Genomic DNA, 14169 nt, shown 5'->3' on the forward strand with positions numbered 1-14169 from the left:
AAAAACTAAATCAGGTAACAGATAAATTTAAGAAATAAGGAGACTGGAAAAACAAGATGGAAAGTAGAAAGGAAAGGATAAGTATCCAGAGAACAATCTAAATCATATACAATCAAAGGATCTAAGAAAGATTTTAGAATAACTATCATGCAGAAACAGAATGAAAGAAATCTGAGCATATCTAACACAGAAAGGCAGATTCATGATCTCAGAAAAGATATTCAGGTGCAGAAGTTCTTCAATAAAGAGAATGAAGCTACAAAAAAATGAAACAAAAGAAATGCTGACTGAAACATGGAAACTATAGTAAGTAGGCTTAAACTTTCAGAGGAAAGAATAAGTGAAGTAGTTATTAAATATACAAATGACTCAAGTGGCAGAGGAGAGAGGAATAATATTAGGAGAAATTAAAATTCTCTAAGAAATAGGAGAGGAAACATAAGGATAATGAGTATCCCTGAAGGTAAAGAGGGAAAAAGAGGGAACAGGGGCCCTATTCAAAAAAATGTAGCTGCGACCTTTCCATATCCAAGGAGAGAACAAGCCAGAGATATGTAAGAATGTGATAGAACACCCAGATTTCTAAATGCAAAACAACCTAAACAAAGATACACCATTTTTAAGTGATTAGAAGTCGATGATAATGGGAAAAGATTAAATTCAGCAGTGGAAAACTATGTAACATCTCATCAGATACTCTGCAGAATCTAGAAGAGAGTGAAATTATACACACACACATACAAACAGTTCTACAGAATAAAAATTGCCAGCCAAAAGAACTCAGCAAAATTAGTATTCAAATATTATGAAGAATAAAAGCTAAGTAAATAACTGTTAAATAAAAGATATGCCCTTAGCTAGTTTCAGGAGGAAAAAAAAACAAACAAACTCCATAGATGTAATAAGAACAAAAGCAAAAATAAATAAATAAATTGGACTACATCATGCTAAAATACTTTTGTATGGTTAAAGAAAGCACTACAAAAACAAACAGGCAACTTACTAACGGGGGAATATATTCATGTCTCTATGTCCTACAAGGTATTATCTCCTAAAATAAGTAAAGAACGCATACAACTCAACCACAAAAAAAAAAAAAAAAAACCCAGTAAGGAAAGATATAAAAAGACCTGAATAGTCACTTTTCCAAAGAACATGAAATTATTAAATGTTTTTATTTGAAATAGTTAAAATGTTATATGACCTGCAGTGTTCATTGCACATTATTTACAATAGATAGGACATAGAAACAGCCAAGTGTTCATGAGATGAGGACTGGATATAGATGTGGTATATCCAGATATTGCAATATTATTCCACCACGAGGAATGATGAAACAGCAAAATGGAAGGTGTTCTAGGGGATTATGTGTAGTAAAGCAAATGAGAGCATGACAAAGACAAATACTGGATATTTATTGAGCAAATAAATCAATGAAGCAAAATATTTTTATAAAAACTGGTGGACACTAATAAATGAAATGAAGCTTCTTCTGAGGTTAAGAAGCTGGGTGGGAGGAGCATAAAGTGTCAAGTAGTAAAAAAAGATGATGGTAGGAAAATAAATAAAATGAATACTCAAATTAAAAAAAAAATTTCCTTATCTCCAATCATCTGATAACTGCCTTAAAGGTCTTCAAAAATATGATAGTGACTCATATTGCTGATTATTTTAATTTTTAAACTTCATCAATACATGAAAATGTCAACCAAATCATATGACTGTTACATTTATGAATATAGTTTTGTCAGATAAAAATGAGGGTCTTTTATTTGACACATGTGATTTTCCAAAGGGCTCTTAAGCATACATAGGGTTATAGGATGGTAACTCCAAATAAATTTTCTTTCAAGCTTCTTCTGTCCTTATTTGAACCAACTTTATGAAATTAGCATGCTTTATCTGATGAGGACCATGAACATTTTTTTTTTATTACAAAGTTTAGTTTTACATCATTTTGCACATTTTTTTTTCCATCTCGATTGTAATCCCTGCGGGTTTCTCATCACCAAATCACCCCTGTGCCACCACCCCTGTGCATTTCCCTCCCTTCCACCCCCCATTTTTGATCCCATTCCCCACTCCACCCCCACAGAATGTCTCTGGTATATGGTTGTGAGGACCATGAACATTTAATTCAAAAATGAACTGATATCACCTGAGAACATAAAAACAATAAAGAGGTAAGAATTTCCTGCTAACCATAGTCTGCACCTACATTTTGTTCCTTTAAGCCTGCCAAATAAAATGTCATGAAATAGATGGATCTAAAGAATCTCATTGTCAGAAGCCACATTCATCAGGTATATATATCAATTGTCCTGGTACAGATTCTTGACGAGAAATAGAAACACAAAATTGTACAGAGTACTAAGCCTAGACAACTGACAGACAGAATAAGATCTTATTACTGCCCATGGATGTGATATTTTGCCAAGTCCAGTCATTACCACAAGCGTCTTCTATTATTACCGGTACTAGAAATAATCGGGCTAATCTTACAAATGTTTTTAGCTATCATAGGAAAATAGTGTATTATGTGCTATAATTCTTAGTTCTAATGGAAAAATTCTTTGACATAATTATTTTATCCAACTTTTTAAAAAATGAGATTATTAGGAAAAGCAGAAAGAAAAGGAAAGGCACTTACATTGTCACAGGTTGGCAGGAGAGCTGCCTTGAAAAAGAAAGATTTGTTAAAAGGGAAACCTGCATAGACACAGGCAGGCAATCTTGAGAGGAGAGCTGCTTACCCAGTTTTTGAAGTAAAATGCATATTTGGTGTGGTAATAGGAGCTGTTTCTGTGTGAAATAAAAAGCATTTTAGCACATCCAGGGGAAACCAAGTGCTAGGTCAGAGCATCTGTTCGTCTCTCTCTGCCTGCAGATACTTAAAGCATTTTACTATTTTCCTACATGCTGCTCTTATGCTGTGGTGATGTTCACAGGAAACACTGTGTAAGGCCTTCCTTTGGTCTCAAGGGACGTGCAAAAGGAAATGGGAGTGAAGAAGCTAGGGGTGGGGTGAGGGGGATGTCAGTTGTTGCCTGGAGAGGGGACTATTGATAAAATCTAGGTGGGAAGGAAGTTGTGCTAATTAACTGGCTCTGACTATATAGCTTAGCCCATCTCTGGGCCCACAATGACACCAGCTTCTTCAGTAAGTTCCAGTTAAGCTTAAAAATGTGTCTTCATGTGGAGACTGAATTAACTTTGAGCTTTAAAGTTAAATTGCCTGGACTTGAAGACCAGTTCTGCCTCTTCTCGTGTATGTGTAAGAGTTTTAACATCCTATCATCTCTATCTTTTGGTTTCTGAGTCTGAAAATATATATAAAATCAAAAACTCTATGGATTTTTTGGGTGAAGATTAAATAGTTTCTTTGAATATGGAAATACAAAATGAATGTCAAATGCATATTATGAGCTGGCGTGGACTTTGTGACTCTGTTCCCTACCCTTCATATCCTGTGCCTCAGAAGCTAACCCATTCTTCTGTAGGTTTGTATTAACAACTCCCACATAGCTTTTATCCTTGGGGTGGAGCTTTGTATAAGCCCTTGGCTCCCAGCAGTCCTTCAGTTTTAGAAGTGAAGCTCTAGGGTTAGGCCTAAACTAATTGACACAGTCTTGCTATCTGGCTTTGGTTGTTGGTTCTAAGGATTTGGTGATTCAGCAGTGAGACTTGAGATCATTGCTCAAGCTTCTGAGAAAGAAATTTCCTTTCTTCTCTGGGTTTTCAGTAAAGAGATGGTATTAATATTATCATTATTGCCATTCACCTAATTATTATAAGAGAACACTATGTTTTCTGGAGGATCCTGACATTTGCCTTTGTCCATTTGTGATGCTATTGTGGAGGGAGAATTCAGTGCTACACAGAAAACAGACCGCAAGGATATGCAGATCTCCTCCTTACCCTACAGTAGACCATTACTATTTGGTATGATTGGGAAGGTTATTTTTTGGGCCTGGGAATACATTATTTCATGCAAATTTATGGTAATCACATTCCAAGAATGTCCTGCTTTTGCAAAATGGAGGACAGCTGTACTGAACTGCTTCTTGAACACATAGGGCAGGTCCAAAGTTAGAAACTCCAAAGGATCCCTGCAGGTTAGACATGCTGAAATCAGGGTCAAAGAGTTAAGTAACCAGAAAGGGACCAGTGTTCATGAATTTTTAACTTTGAGGACAGCAAGTTAAGTGAAACCATTGTAAAATAGCAAGGGCCTTCTTTTTTTTCCATCACTGAGGGTAACACAAAAGGATATATTTTGCTGTCTTATTAGAAGTTTCTAATAGCAAAAGCAGTGGCATCTTGAAGATACTACAGCTGCAAAACTCAGTAATTGAAACCCAGTTATAAGCCAGCCAATGCTGGCTGAGCATGTGAACCACTTATGAGACATGGGTCAGTTACTGCCTGAGGAACAATTGCTCTCCCCTCTACTCCAGAACAAAAGTTACCTCTAGTTGAGAGAGTCATCACAGACAGTGAAAAAAACTGTAGCTGACAAGCGCCTCCAATCACATATTAGCAGTTGGGTTTATTCACCTTGGGGAGACAAGGTTGGCATACCAATTTTCAAAGCTTGCTGTCTTTTGTGGTAATGCACAATAAAACTAACTGACATTTCAATTTTGTTTTGTTGCTTGATTTGCACTAGTGCTTACGTATTTTCAACTTATGTAAGTGGAAACCAGGCCCAAAACTTATTCTTGATTTATATGAAACAGATTAAACTCAATAAGAAAAATATAGACCTCTGAAGGCATTAAGTCACATACATAATACTTAAGAAAGCATGGGGAAAGAATGTAAACAAACCTGATTTTCAGTAGCTTTTTGTAAGTGCTCCATGAATTTTTAACTACAAGAGGGCAGGAACTTGTCTTTATGACTCAACTGAAGAATGGTTCCTCATAACCCACTGGTTTCATTTGCAGTTCAGAAAAAAGAACATTATATCCTAAAATCATCAATACTGCTGGTTATAACACCTTGGGTTTCCCTTGGAGATTCAGTTCTAGCACATAAATCTGTAATAAGCACCAGACTCAGGGAAAAAACCATGATGAACGCCAACAAAAATAACCTCCTACCACCCACAACTATGTCAGGGGAGAGTTCCTCCCTGGATGTAATTTCCTAGTAATTAAGCTAAAACAGAAAAATCCTGATTGCTGAATTTCCTCATCCATGGTGATCTAACTGAGAGTTAAGAAAATGGAAGTCTGTGTGAGACTATAACACACCTGTGGTCCATGTTCTAGAATGTTGAGTTCCTGCCATTAAGGGATTTATAGCTTAAAAAATTACTATACAGGATTAAATAAATGCAGAAAAGCAGAACAAATCATGAACCAAGGAAACACAATGAGGAGTTATGGTGAATAAACTACTCAGGGATCAATATCATTCCCACTTAATAGTAGCCCCCTAGAGGATACTTCCAAGATCTCCAGTGGATGGTTGAAGTCACATCTGGCAGTGCACCCAACATATTCTGTGTTTTTCCTCCAAACAAACATGCATATGATAGTTTAAATTTTAGTTTATGTACTGTATTACATTGACAATAACAATAATAAAGTAGAACTATTATAACAATATCCTGTGAAAGCAGTTATCACAGCTTCTATCAATAGCTATCAATAGCTTCTTATAAATTGTAATGTTTTCAGACTGTGATTGACTGAAGGTAACTAAGACTGTAGATAAGTGAAAACAACTGTACTTCTATCTTTGGATCTTAGAGACGGCAAAGCTACCCAAGAATATTGCAAAATTAATACACAGAAGATGAGATCTATTTATGCTCTACCCTTCATAGCAGGAATAAATATTAGCCAATAATAAGTGGGCTTAAAACTCATGTTGGAGGGTCTGGTAAGATGGTGACAGAGTAGAGATACTGGTTTGCCTCCTCCATATATTCACAATTAAATTGTAGCAGAACAAAATGAAGAGCTCTGGAAAGATAAATGGATGACTATATTAACACCAGGAGCAATAGTCTGGCAGAAAGGTGTGGGAAAAACTTTACTGTGCTTATAGTGATAAAGGGGTATGACAGGGAGGGGCAGATGCCATACAGAGCATTCCACTTCCACTCAGGGGCACATACACACATTAGGGAGTTTGAAGGCCCAGCACTGTGCTGGACACCAGTGTATGAAGAGTTGGAATCCAGACAAGAGGGTGCATTGTTGCAAGACCAAAGAAACAGGTATCCAGAGTGACGATTACTGACCAGAGACTCAAGTCCCATTAGAAAACAACCAGGTCCACCTGGTAAGGAGAGTCAGACTGTACTCCTGTATCTTCTCAAAGAAAAGGCAACTTGTAGCCTGAGATTATAATATTTGAAATATCAATTGTTTTCCCACCCAAAACTGGGACAACAACTAAAAACTTTTTACTGACTAGAGCTTAAGTATTTGGACTTTATTAATAGGAAAAAATAACCCTAGATTACGTCTCTGTGCTGGAAAGGAGAACTACAATCATATCCAATGTTACATCTAGAGATCACATATAACATATGCTTTAAGACTAGCATGAAACTCTAGTTTGCACTTAGATGAAGGAATTGAGAGGAGATCACACAGCCCCCCAAGTCTGGTACCCACAACATAGTAGGAAGCTCGAATCCCTGAAACTTAAGTGGCAAAATTTTGGTGCTGTACTGCCCCAGTTCCTTTCTACCTGTTAATCCCTTGCTGGTACCAGATCTCTGGCCAACTGAGCAAATGCAAAGGCAGCACTGCCTTTACAAAGGTAAATTTACCCCTATTAAAACATATAAAAACTAAAAATGGAGAGACAGGAGAGCATATCACAAATACAGCTGAATAGTCACATGCAAAATAGTGAAACTAGGCCATGATTACATACCAAACACACAAAGTTTAACTCAAAATGGATTAAAGACTTGGATGTAAGATTTGAAACCATAGGACCCACAGAAGAATTGCTTGGAGAAAACATAGGGAAAATATTCTGTAACACTGGCTGCTGGAATGTCTTTGGGGACTTGACTACAAGAGCAAAGGAAGCAAAAATAAAAACAAGCAAATGAGACTACATCAAAAAATGTTTCTACACGGTGAAAGAAACTATCGTTAAAGCAAAATGATACTCTACTGAATGAGAGAATATATTTGCACATCTTACATCTGACAAGATCTACAAAGAACTCATATGTCAACAAACGGTAAACAAAAACCCAATCAAAAAGTGGACAGAACGTCTAAATAGATATTTCTCCAAAGAATCACACAGATGAAAGAACAGGCACATGAAACCATGTTCATTATCATTTTTCATCAAGTAAATTCAAATCAAAATCGCAATGAGATCTTGTCTCATACCTGTGAGAAAGATCCATAGTAAAAGAAACCAGAAACAATAAGTGTTGGCAAGGTTATGAAGAAAAAGAACACTTGCACACTCCTGGTGGGTATGTAGACTGATTCAGTGAAACCAGGCTATGAAAAACAATCTATCCTGTGATCCAGCAATTCCTAAGTAGCTACCCAAAGAATGCAAAAACCCTAATTTATAGGGACACATGCACTCCTACATTCATTGTAGCACTATAGCCATGTTATGGAATCCACTCAAGTGCCCAAAGAGAGATGAGTGCTTTAATATGATGTGATATCAAACAATGTAATACTAGTCAATTATTAAAGCAATGAATCATTACCATTTGTAGATAATATGAATGGAGCTAGATGGGATTATACACAGCAAAATAAGTCAGAAGAATCAGGAGAAATAATGCATTATTTCACTAATAGTTGCAGTATAGAGAAACACAAAATAGGAAAAGACAAATTAAATCAAAACAAACCCAGGTAATCCTACTGTAAAGTTGAGGCATGTTCTGGTCATGAAACTACTGAGTTCACGGACAAGGGCAGTTATGTAGGAGGCTGCCAGGTGGTCGTAGTAGAAGCAGCTGCAGTGTGCCAGCATTGTGCAGAGCTCATGGTTTTGACAATTGTCAAAGGGGGGGGTAGTTTCCAAGGCAAAGGAAGGCAGTATCTCAGGCTGGAGTCTCCAAAAGCGATGAGAGGGGGTATAGCTGCCCTTGACCAATAATGTGGACAGAAAATGCCAGGCATCTATTGGGATTTCATCCAGTTACCTGCAGCAGAGTGATATGCTGCAGAGAAACAAGGTGTCTGCCACATGTGTGCTGGGAGGACTTATTTGAAACAGTTCCAATATTCTTAGGGTCTTTCAAAAATATCTGAAGAGGGAAGATTTTGCAATTAACTAATGTCTATAAAATTAAGTAGGGGTCAGAGCAGTGAAAACTGGTTTATTGGCATGAATGTGCCCTTCATACTGAAGCTCATGTAGCTTGGGAGAAACATTGGTTACATTCTCCAAAGTTTTCTCTACAGCCAACAATTGCTGCTTTTCACTGTACAACATCCAGCATGCCAATAAACGGGCTTGAGACAGGCTAAGATGGTTCTTTCCAACAACCACCTAAAAGCATTCTAAGTGGAGTAAGAGATTTGCCTTCAAGAAAATGTTGTCTTAGGTAGGGGATGTGCAGGTGGTGATAGATGGGTAATGATACTGACATTCTATCCTAACTGAAATGAGAAAAATATTAAAACAATAAATGATCTTTCACATTTTACATCTTAAAAAAGTAAAACTAAGAAAAATGCAGAGGGGGTGGCCAGCCAATAAAGCGCTTGAAGATAAAGTTTTCTGATTTGATTTGGGAATAACACACCGAGTTCTACTTTCTGTACTAACACAGGCTTGACCATTTTCTAGCCATCCTGCCTAGTACAAAGAGGATTTACATAAATCTATTATGTAAATAAATTCATTATGGATTTAATCTTTTTTTTCCCCAAGATTTACTTATTTATGAATACAAGAACTGGGGTGCAGGCTTGAAGTGCAGGAGGTGAGAGGATTCACTAGAGACACAGTGAGGAGCAAAACAGGTAGACTGACTGAAATGCACTGCTGAGGGGAATGGCAGGAGAGACAGGAGAGGTCTGCTTTACAGTGTCGTCAGCTCCCTTCCCACGGATTGAACTCTGCTGCAGTGACTGTGGATAGCTTCACTGTGCTGAGACTTAACCCCTTGCTCCATTGGGAAGGACCCATTTATTTACTATTAAATCAAACTTTCCTAGGAGCTGAGATAAATATTGTAAGCGTTTAGAGAGAATATAAGTATCAGTAAAATATATTTCTTGACCTCGAAGAACTCAAAGCCCTGGAATATGTGGGTAGGGAGAAAGAATATATAAATAGATCATCGAGATATAATGTGATCATCTAAGTTACTATGGGATTAAAGTCTGAGAAGTCCTGTGAGGAAAGAGGCAATGAGTGTGAATCTGTGAACTCTGAGTTGGTCATGAATAGCAAATATGCCTTGGTTAAAGATAGGTAGGAGCAGAAACTCCTGCAGCACATTTGGAAGCACATGCTCAGAGGATTATTGGGGTCACAGATGTGACTGACTGTGGGACCGCAACCAGCCAGAGCACAGACTCCATTCACCCTTCTAGCAACAACAGAATAGAATAGAAAGTAAAATTAACCCAAATCAATGCCAGGAACTTGGATGCAATATCCATAGGAACTAGAAATTATAAAAAATCTCTGAAAATGACATCAGACAGATTGGATTGATGAAGTAAACCACAGAAGTAACTCTGGCATAAACAAGAATGGTCTTGAGGGAGCCTTCAGCACAAGAGCTGCAAATCCAGGGACTAGGAATGGCTTCTGGAGAAATAACAGAGAGAGTGGCTTGGGAGTTGAGTAGCCAAGGCTTTACCACTTTTTTCCAAAAAATGGATTGAAGCATGGGAAAATGTATATGATGCCATAAAATAAGATAAAAAATAGTTTTAAATAGAGAAAATTAGCATTAAATTAAGACAAAATAGGTGTGTCATATATTAAAATATCATAAAATTTGTGGTATTCTAGATAGAGTTGGGTCACAAATTTGGTTGTAAACTTTGAAACAATGAGAAAAGGGAAACAGAGTCTCTGTAATCACTGACAGTATCCAAGGGGTTAAAGACAAATTAGCTGCTGCCAGTCCAACTTATATAAGACTAGCCCAAGATTCTGTTCAAATTCAGAGGTCCCACTGCTTGATATGGTAGTGGGAGAGTTAGGCATGTCTTCTTAGTGCCAGGTACTATCCTCACATTTTCTAATTTATATTCAAAACAACTAAGTTCTGTCTAAGTCTAAATTCAGTCAGGCTTTCACTGTCCTTCACTTCTCAGAAAAGTGAGATCCCATATACTTTGCTATGTGCTGATTAGTTATCAGAGGAAAATAGTTGACCTAAGTATTAATTCTCAGACTATTACAGCTGTGGGCTGGGCTCAATCCCATGTGTCACAGCAGATTTCTCTTGTCTCTTCTGCTGCTCCTCTCAGCAGTGTATTTCAGTAGATCTGCCTATCTTGCTCCCTATTCTGTCTCTGATGAATCCTGTTACTCCCCCCACACCCCCCCCAATATTACCCCCCTACCACACACACACCTCTGGCTTCCACTACAGTTCTTGTATACAAAAACAAATAAAAATAAATCTTTAAAAATATAATTTGTGGCCCTCCCTGGTGGCGCAGCGGGTTAAAGCACAGCACTAAGAAGCTAAAGCCACTTCCGCATGAGTTCGATTCCCGCCTGCCCCGGAGGAGATCCACATGGCGCGGCAGACCTCTCCTGACCTGCCCGCTGCTCCCCTCAGCAGTGTACTTCGTCGATCTGCCTGTTCTGCTCCCCACTCTGTCTCTGGTGAAGCCACTTGCCACCCCTGAGCCTCTGGCCTGTACCCCAGTTCTATATGCACAAATAAATAAATCTTTAAAAAATATATAATTTGTAAAGAAAATTTTCAGAAGATTTGAAAAAGGGCTTTATCCAATGTTATCGAAACTCAAAGCCATCCTTTAAGACTACAATAAATTCTGTTGATCCTCACTCTCAGGCAAGGTTCAATATCACTTCTCAGGGACAATTGATTGGTTTAACATGAAGCTTCCTGGAATCACTAGGAACCCCTTATCTAAAGCTTTGTAATAATTAGAATAACTAGGCATAGGATGCTATACACAGATGTTGTGTGAGCAACTTGAACTTATAGGAAGAAGCCAGTGTTTTTCCAACAGAATCCATCCCTTGATTCTAGCCACCTGAAACCTTAAATGTACATTTTGGGATAAATTAGATTTAAATGCCCATTCACAGCTCAGTGTACAACTGAAATAGGAAAAGAGTATAGTTTGCATTGGGTAGCTTTCAAGCATAACTCTGAGACTTCCAAATACTCCATGACAAAATCAATACCCTTTAAAATGTATTTTATCTTCTTTTGCTACCTTATGTGAATTGTATTCTTTGTAAGGAAATAAAGTTCATGTTGAATATTAACCTATAATTAAGTACTAGCTAAAATATGTATAGTACTAGAAACACAGAGATTCCCTAGTGTTATTCATTACTCTGTTTTCCTATTTAGATGTGAAACATGTCAAAGACAATGCCACTAGCCTGTCTGACTTGAATTCAGGCTTCACCATTTTCTATATGTGTGACTGTTACAGGGTAACCCAGTGTGATCTGGGCTGCCTGTCTGGGCTGCCTGCCGCACACTTCAAATGTAGTTGCATTGCAGGCACACACAAAAGGATAACAGGTTTATTTACAAAAAGGAGAAAGGAAAAAGGAACAACCCAGGGAGAGAGAGAGATACAAGGTAACTAGAATATCTTACCAGCTAGGCTGACTTGGAGCTCTAGTAACAAACTGATAGCCTCCAGTACACTGTCCAGATAGCCGTTGCTTCTTCCCCCAGAGCAGTTGAAAATCGCTTCCTCTTTATCCCCCAAGGTCCCAGAATACCTGCTTAGCTCCGCCCTTGGGTCTTCGCAGTTCTCTCCTTGGTACTGCTGGGAGTTGTAGTTTCCAATCACTGGAGTAGGGTTTGGAGTCCAGAAAGCTAGAGTAGGGGGTGGAGTCCACAAAACTCTGCAGAGTTCTTTTAGGACATCCTTCCCCTTAACATGACCTTGGGCAAGATACTTAACTTCTCTATGCCTTGTTTCTTACCTGGTGAAATGGTGAGAATATTTGTAATTCCTTATAAATATCATTCAGATTCAATGAGATAATATCCATCAAGGGCTTAGCACAATCTCTGTAATATGACTTAATAAAATGAGCTGTCATCATTACTTCATTTAGCCCTATGGAGCTTGCTATATAGCAGCATCAGCAGTGTGAACACAGGGGTAAGGAGCGCCTAGGTAGCACCTCCAATCCTGTAGCATTTTTGTGGCTGACAAAGCACACCCTTCTCACACTCTGAAGTGAGTTTTTTTGTGCTCTGCCCTGAAAAACCTTCTAAAGGATTTTTTTTCTTGTTCACTAGTGAAAGCAATTGTGTGTGCAAAAACATTTCAGACTGTCAGCTCATGTTAGCATCTTCCAGACGTCTCATACAACTCACTCCATCCGCACTGGCTGCCAGCCACATTTATATATCATCCTTCCTAACTCTCCTCTAGATCTGATTTCACATGGAAATCATTACAAGCAGAATGTTTATGCAAGTCTCCATGGTGACAATGCATTCTCTGGTCTCCACGGTGACACTTGCACACATTTATAACCTCGCAAATTCATTTTGTTTATTTGAAATGTCTACTGATTTGATTTATCAGCCTAAGTCATGCATAACAACAGAAATTTACATCTTTCCAGGAATGAAAAAAAAGGGAGGATAGGAGAGAGGAAGAGATGAAATAATATTTAGGATATGTCTTATATGGGAATAATCCTCTAAAGAATTTACTGGGAAAACAAAGCCAACATTTGTATTTCATTCCACAATTAAAAAATGAATAATTAGAACTTAAAATGTATTTATAAGTTTTCTTTAATGGTAGAGCAATTAGACTGTCAGTAAAGGGCCAAATATCACCAAGACAGTAATGAGAAAACCTCAAATCCAGGCCTGATTTTAGAATGATCAATTGTCTCAGAACAGAGGGTTTTCCCAGCATGTGGGATTTTTATTGCTGCAATTAGGACTGCTCTGGATGTCTAGATTTCTTCATGTTTTTGAGATGCTGGAGAAAATCATTGTGTAGGTTCTTTCCAGATGGAATATTTTGTGATTCTACAAAGTAAAACTCAGTGCTCCCCTTTTGCGTCTTGCAACACCAAACTGATAAAGAGACGGGAGCCGTGGAGCAGGCTACCTCATGCAGGATGCAGCTCAAGAGCAAGATCCTGGCCTTTTTATTGATAAAATAATCAGCCAGCATCAATTGTAGGAGGAAGTAGGAAAAAGGAAAAGGGCAAGGGTGGAACTGGCATTTATTATATGAGTTGTGAGCTGTCCTCCAGGTGCTTCTCATATGCTTGGTGACTCAGTATTGTTACTGAGATCAGCCCCAGTTCCCCATTCTGGGTTCCTATCTTATCAACAAGGTGTTTCACTGATCAGCTTCTGAGTTCTCAGGCCCCAGGTGTTCCTGGCCACACCTCACCTTATGATGCATACCCTTCCCAGGGTGATCCAGCTTTCTGCTCTTGATTGATTTGAAAGGCACCTTGTAAGTTTGTAAGTTTTTGCTACTATGACTGATTGATGGTTACTGAAGGGCAAATCTAACTTGTATAGGAATGCAGAAATGCTGGTAACAAAGTATTAACAGAACAACACTCCCCATTGGAGCTCCCATGCTCACTGAAATGTTATTTTTAGTGCTAAGTATGGTGAGATGTGATACTCAAGCAATTGGTCAGGAAGCACACTCTAGCGGCCTCACTGAAATCATATGCAATCTTCTTACCCATCTCTCAAAATAAATCAGTAAAACCTATTTTGGAGGTGGGGTAAGAATAAGTTGCATTGATTTTCCAAGCCACTTTGCCATTTGTGGAACACCAACCTGTCGTTACAAAATACTTCCAACCACCAGTCAGAACCTCACTGGTCTGCAGATGTCTGCACCTTCCCAATTTTGCCTGAGAAGTGAGAATGGACACTGAAACATGCCAGATCAGCAGATTTTTTTTCATAGCAATAAAAATAATATGCCAAAAATGTGAGGGATTATTAACAGTAAACCTCATTTTCCC

The sequence above is a fragment of the Condylura cristata genome, unplaced genomic scaffold, assembly GCF_000260355.1.
Source record: "Condylura cristata isolate star-nosed mole 26May11 unplaced genomic scaffold, ConCri1.0 scaffold00007, whole genome shotgun sequence".
Lineage (NCBI taxonomy): Eukaryota > Metazoa > Chordata > Mammalia > Eulipotyphla > Talpidae > Condylura > Condylura cristata.